Consider the following 6,924-nt stretch of genomic DNA (forward strand, 5'->3'; position numbering starts at 1 on the left):
AAAATTTTAAAAAAATATATATATTACCGGCGGATTTGGCCGCCGGAAAATTAAAAAAAAAAATTTTGAAAATTTTTATTTTTTTTGAAAATTTTTATTTAAATTTTAAAAAAAAGAAAAAATATATTACCGGCGGATTTCCGGCGGATTTTGCCGCCGGTAATTTTTTAAATTTTTTTTTTTGGAAATCTTATTTAATTAAGTTTTTCCGACGAGAAAATACTCCGGCGGATTTCCGGCGGATTTTTCCGCCGGAAAAGTTTTAAATTTTTTAAATTAAGGTAAACCAAGTTTATTAATTTTTCCGACGAAAGATTTCAATGGAAAAATCCGCCGGAAAACTCGATGGAAAAAAAATCAGCGGCGCCCTCTTTTCCGGCGGACGGATCCGCCGGAAATCCGCCGGAAAACCCAATTTCCGGCGGATTTGTCCGCCGGAAAAGAGGGTAATTTTGGTAGTGTTGAACAACTCCAAAATCTAAAGTTCTCTGATGATAGTTCCTATTAAGAAAATTACTTTTTGCTTATAAGAAGGTAAATTTGAAAAACTAGTCTAAGATAAAAAATTTGTATGATTTTGATCGATCAAGTGATCGTAGAATCTGAAATATGGGACCCTGATACTCTGATGGAGGATGTCTTCTAATTTTCGATACATAAATTCAGGAATTGATGATGTCAAAAACTATAAGTTTAGTGATTTGGATTTCGTTGAAATTTGGTTGAATTCCTTTTGCAAAGTTAATATGATCATGTTTTACGAATTAAAGGAAGTTGCTGGGCATTCTCAACGAATTACGGTTACCGAGTTTGCAACATATACAACATCGGTGCGTCAGGTCGATTGAGCCACACCGAGATATCTGTTAGACTTGCTTCAACGGAGTCCAAGCTTGCTTCAACCAAATCCGAGCTCTTTCTTATGAAGGATGAAGTCGCTGAGTTGGGACAAATGGTGAAGTCAATTGTATCCGGTCAGTCACTTCCAAGTTTTTATTCTTCATTAAATGTTCAAGACCAACGTTCCGAAACTCAAAATTGTTAAACATGCTATGATGATTTTGGTTGTTTTTTTGTTGATAAATTTAGATGATACATGAACTAGTTGAATATTAAATTTGATAGTTCTTATAATATATAATTATATAATAAATCTATAAAAACTAATGTATTTTCATATATATATATATATATATATATATATATATATATCATCTTTAGAGTCTAGCTTGAGAAAATGATAAGTTGCAACCTTGAGATGAGAGTAGGTTCAACTACCAGCTCGTCAGTAATACCTTGTTATTTTTGTTTCGTTAAAGGTTCGGTGATTATATATATCAATAAGAATCTTAACTTTGGGAACACGTGTCAAAGGATCCATGATGGATCATTTAGTGAATGTTTATTTATTATTGTGGTTATAATTATTTCTTTCCGTCATGTATTTAGAGGTGTAGATGTGGAAAGTTGTATTTTTGGATTCCTGTCAGATGTTATTTTACTTGATTTTCTGTTAAAGTGGTTAATTTTGGAAACTAGGTTGTTCCACTATATATAGGGGTGGTTTCAAACGAAAATACCATCATTTTTAAGAAAACACGAGAAAACTCATATAGCATGTGATACTAAATTAGAGACGCAGACGACCTTCAGCATGACCTAGGTTGCGGGCCAAGTCCCTCCCACATCACTGGATTCTCTCACGTGTATTATCACATGTTATATAAGTGTTTTTACATTTTTGAGAAATGGTGATATATTTGTTTGAACCTCTCTATCTCTCGTTCTCTCCCCCTATACACACACAAATTTACTTAATGATATATTGTTTAAATTTATACGGATAAAAGAAAATTTAATGTTATTGATAACTGTTAATTTGTACATGTTTTGCCTCTTAAAATCCCCCACCTTATGGTGATTTATGACCAAAATGGGTTACCTAATCCACCACATTATGTTATTTAATGATCAGAGCAAGAAACGGATAAAATCGTGCCAAAAAAAGGTCCGACGACCTTCCACGTGACTTAGGTCGCTGTGGAAGTCACATAGTTACCATCTTACACCCTTCAAATGAACGCAATGGGAGAGGGGGTTAACGAAAGGGGAAGGTGCACCTTGCCACCATGGCGTGCCATGATGCCCATATGATACGCATTTTAAAACATGCATCGAATAATTGTTACAAGGAAAAGAACCATTTATAGGAATGATGTTTTACCTTAATAATAATGTAAAATTTGTTCACATTTATCATATCCATGGACACTTAAGAGGCGTTTACCAAACGCTTACTCGAGTAAGTGAACACCAAGTCACATTACTTTATCCGATGAATATGGTAATGACCAAGAATCTTATCGGGTAAAAGCGAGACAACGATCAAAAGTCTTACCCAGTAAGTGAAGGCGACAACTCTTACCACGGTAAGCGCTTACCGGGTAAATTGTTGCATACGATGCCGTTTCGGTGGACTAAAATCTTACCCGGTAGATAAATAATAGTGTTAAATTTTACCGATAAACGCTTAGCAGATAAGTATTTGATAAATGGCCACTTAGTAAAGTTGAGTAAACAAATAATGGACCAAAAAGTACAATCCAAAAGTCATTGGTCCAGTGGTATCTAGTAACTTCAATTTTTTAAAGTTAGCGTCATCAAATCTTATCAAAGATTAGAACTATACGTGAGTTTAATTTATCGTATAGTGTTATATAATTTGAAAATAATTGGACCAAGAAAATAAGCATGCCATCAATTACAAAAAAAAGTATTTTTTATCATTCAAATTATAACATGGTACAACGTTTATATAACCGGATCTTTGTCCCTTGTTTCAAAGTATAATAGAAAGAAAAAGTATAAAAACACATTGACGAAAAGATTTGAAAACATAACGAAACAGGTTGATGAAGATAAATCAATAGGATTCAGGATGGGCAGCACCATAAGCCTCAATGGCCTTGTAGGTTTTCTCATATATTTCTTTTTCGGCCTTAAGTACCTCTTCAGATGGTTTATCACTACCTTTGCAGTTATAAACGACGGTTTGCTTGAATATGCTTCCTCCATCGGTAGGTATGACCTTAATATGATGATTGATGGAGTCTAATATACCCATCAAGCAATCACCTTCGAAAAATGAGTAGCTATAGCTAAACTCAATCTCGACTACGCCTTCCACATCTACAACGAGATTCATGCGGCCGTAATCAAAAAGTGCAAACTTCAAGTCGCAGGAAAGCCACTATCTGCTGTTCTCTTTCCCCGCTTCCTTGCTCTTTTCATTGGGGACGCGATGGTGCAACACGGACTACCTGCTGTGGAGCCTTTCACCCCAAACTACAAGATGCAAGGACATCGCCCAACACTTTCGAAGGAAGGCTACACCATTAACCGGCCGCTATCCCGGGCCATGCTCACTGTCATACCATCGTCAAGTGAGATATGCCAATCCTATGAACGCTCCATGCTGTCCCAAGAACCGAGGGCAGCTACGCCGGAGCACTTAGAGCCGTCCCCCTCCAAGCGAGGGAGCACCTACGTCATCTTCATCGGATGATGAAGATGATGATGATGATGATGCTCGTGCTTCCCCCGGCCTTCACCAAAATATTCCTCACCCTACTTCCCAAAGGGCAACCACATCTACTATCCCTGGTGATCAAAGCCAAAGGGGTATTGAAACAGGACGACCCAGTCCCACCCTAACCCCAGCTAGCCATCCAGAGGCTATTCTTCGGGCCTCTGGAGATGAACAAGTCGAGGAACCACATATACCATCACCCCTCTCTCAACAGAGAGGTGATGAAGAGACAAGAGCCCCTTCGCCTCAGGGCTCGCCACAACCCCTCACACACATAGAAGCATTCGTTGCTTCTAACATTGAACCCATAGATCGTTCAGAGCGATCTTCAATTCGTGCACCACTCCCCTCGGTATTTGATCTACCAAAAGGGACACACATCCGCTTCACTTACTCAGCCTCTGAAGCTGAGGAAGAGGAAGAGGATGTTCCAACATCACGAGATAGTTCTTCTCTCGAAGGCTATCAAGGACATGATGGAAATCCTTCGAGGCCTACCTTCGCACAAGGCCAAGAGGGCGCCTCATGAACAGAGGCCCAACCTGCAGCATCTGTTGCTGTAGGGGTTACCCCTTTAGCTGATCTGGTCACAAAGGCTGAGTTCCAAGCCTATGTTGATACAGTGACGCGATCCTTGGATGACCTTAAACTCCTCGTACAAGGGATTGTGGAAAACCAACCCTCACCCGATACCCAGACCTCCATCAATCCCTTGCCATCCTCCAACGCCACCTAAACCAAATAGATACCCAAACCCAAACCAACTCATCCCGCCTYCAAATCCTCCAACAAATAGTAACCCAACAACACAATACCATATCATCCTTAGCCACCCAACGAAACCAAATCCTAATCCAATCTATCGCCACCCTCATGGCTCAGGCAACTGAGGCCGATGAAAACTTAACCTACATCATTACCCAACTCCAAACCATCCTTCGAAATCTTCATCAACTACCAGCCTCCATCACCTCCCAAATACCTCAACCTTAACCTTCATCCACCTCATCCATCGATGAAACCCTTGCCACCCTCACCACTCAATTGGCCACCATACAAACAACCCTCACCCAACTACCTGCCACCATACTTGCCCAAATCCCACAAAAAAATCAACCCCCACCTCCCTCTGCAGGCCCATCCTTTGATGAAGCCTTCTCCTCATTCACTGCAGAGGTGAGAAACCTTATCACTAACCTTCCCATCCCTCCATATACATCCAYCACCTCCTCCATGCCACCACAAGCCTCCTCATCCTCCACCGAGTTCGCAACCAGAGCTGACATGAGGGCTCTGTCTAAGGATCTAGTCTCATCTTTCAATGAGATTAGTGCCAAATTTGTTCATTGGGCCATCCATCCAAAGAGGATTCTTTCCCAGAACTTGGCCGATGAACAACGAGTACCACCTCTCTCCTCTAATTCGACTCGCCTCCCTGAAGGCGTATCTAGCGTCCTTCAGGAAGGGCAAAAAGAAGAGGACCAGAGCTTCCTGCTCCTCAAGCCTCCCCCAAAAGCGAAGCAGACATGATGATCCAGACCCCGATGATCAAGGTCTTGGACCTCATGAGGGGGAGAAAGAGGCGGCCACTACACAACCAACAGAATCCGCTGCACCACAACAACCATCACCACCACAACAACCCCCATCAACCCAACAAACCCAAGCAAGGGAACCAGAGGCCTTGCCCTCTGATGATGAACAGAATATCCAAGTTCCCTCAGCCACAATACCAGACCCCATCGTGTTGAGTTCATCAACCGATGAAGAACCAACCACACCACCTACAGAAACTAACCAAACCTTCACTCCCTCACCCACAACAAACCTACCCTTAACCCCTTCTCCAACACCTCGACCCTTCATCCTTTCCACACAACCAGAACCCACAACAAACCAACCATCACCTCAACGATCACAATCACCTATAGAAACCCATGCACCAGAAACCTCTCAACCACATGAAACTGAACCATCCAAAGAAAACTCACCCTCTACCCATACACAACCCCAAGCCGAGACACAACCCTTAACCCATGAACCCGTGGTGCATGCGGATACCCCTTCTTCCTCAAGGCAACCTCCACAAGGCCTGGTAGATGAGATAATACAGAATATGGAGTCGATGAGGAGACGTCCTCAATTGCCGCCCAGGAAACCAATCTTGATGGAAAATATCCATCAGTACATGTATCAAGATCGCGATGAAAGTTTATCAACCAATCCTCCAATCCTATCGCCTGAGTCAATGAACCTCCTACACCATCGATTTGTCAGACAAACCACTCAAGAACCTCGAGCTGTCTTTTCGAATAAGGGAATAAGGAGAGTCGTTGACTTGAAAATAAAGTGTTTTGCCAATAGAGCTATTCGATACATCGAGTTCAGCATGGAGAGAGCCCATGGGATCATTAGCGTGTTCAACGAAAACGACCTTATTAATCTCAACCTGTACGACTTGATTGAATTATACGCCTACACAGCTCAAAGGCAGGATCATGGCATAAGGTTTGGAATGGCAAACCTAGCGATAGTAAAAACAATGGAGTCCCTGGTAAAGCTCAGAGCCAAAACAGATTTCAAAATTGATTTTAGGCTAGGTATCGAGAGACTATCCTGCGCTCCTCCAAATGAAGATCTCCAGGGCCTGCAGGAGATACGATCTGCTTCAGTTCTTACTCAACCTGAACTCGGACTTGTTTACAAGAACGAGTTTGGGGTTAAAAAGTTCTACAGAATGACTGAAGCCTTCAAGTATTCAACTGATACACTTGAATGGTTTCAGAAAAACATTAGAGAAAGACTGGGCAGAAACCATGTGCCAAGGGAAGAGGGGAGTCATCTCATACACGAGATATCAACAGTCATTGCTTATCGAAGACTACTCTTGCGCTTCAAAGAGATATACTCAGGTAGTTAATGATGAGTCAAATCTTTTGCTTATCTTGCCTTGATGTATTTTGTTTCCAGTATTGTAAAGAAATTTCATCATCCAATGAAAATTTGGAGTTTGATGTTTTTCTATTAGATTAGTGTTTGTTCTTCACATATGTGTGTAGATTAGACTATGTTTGTTATTTCATTACTTAGGGGGAGATTCTTAAACCACGTAACTCATGATGTAAAAAGTAATGAAAAACAAGTAGTGATGAAGAACCAGAAGACCGATGAAGACATCAAGGCAGAATCAACTAGGTCTGGAATTCAACCATTGGACCGATGGACAAGTTCAACCAGAGGATCAATGGACAAGTTCAAGGATGCGATGGAAAGAAACATTCTCATCGATCCTCTGGACAAACAACACTTAGAAGATTTTCCAGCACTGCATCCAA

Source organism: Cynara cardunculus, assembly GCF_001531365.2.
Source record: "Cynara cardunculus var. scolymus isolate 2C chromosome LG 15, CcrdV1, whole genome shotgun sequence".
NCBI lineage: Eukaryota > Viridiplantae > Streptophyta > Magnoliopsida > Asterales > Asteraceae > Cynara > Cynara cardunculus.